The sequence below is a fragment of the Brassica oleracea genome, chromosome C9 (genome assembly GCF_000695525.1).
Source record: "Brassica oleracea var. oleracea cultivar TO1000 chromosome C9, BOL, whole genome shotgun sequence".
NCBI lineage: Eukaryota > Viridiplantae > Streptophyta > Magnoliopsida > Brassicales > Brassicaceae > Brassica > Brassica oleracea.
In genome coordinates, this window is record NC_027756.1 from 5,410,144 (window position 1) to 5,410,825 (window position 682).

The following is a 682-nucleotide window of genomic DNA, read 5'->3' on the forward strand; positions in this document are numbered from 1 at the left end:
TCATGTTTTCCATGATTTTAGTCAATTTTGCTTATTTGTCATGTTTTTTTTAGGTTTTAGCTTAGTCATTGATTTGTTAATAATTTTTAGCTGAATCACTAATTTATTAATTTAAAAAATATCCGTAATGAATTTTATATATAATTAAAACGAATTTTGATTTAATAATATTTAAATCTATGTTATATTAAAATACTTATTTTCTTTTGTCATATTTTATTAGGTTTTAAGCTTTTTTATAGGTCACTGATTTATTATTAGTTTTTAACTAAGTATTTATTAATTTTCACAAAATCCGTAATGAATTTTATATATAATTAAAACGAATTTTGATTTAATAATATTTAAATCTATGTTATATTAAAATACTTATTTTCTTTTGTCATATTTTATTAGGTTTTAAGCTTTTTTATAGGTCACTGATTTATTATTAGTTTTTAACTAAGTATTTATTAATTTTCACAAAATCCGTAATGAATTTTATATATAATAAAACACGTATTTTATTTTAATAATATTAAATTTATATGTTATATTAAATAATTAATCATAAACTAATATAATAAAATTGTGAAAATATATTTAAAAATTAAGAGAATTCTTATATATATTGTGTTGTTATCTGAAAACAATTTTTTTTATTATAAAGTTAAAAAACTAAGATATAAAATAATTTATAATT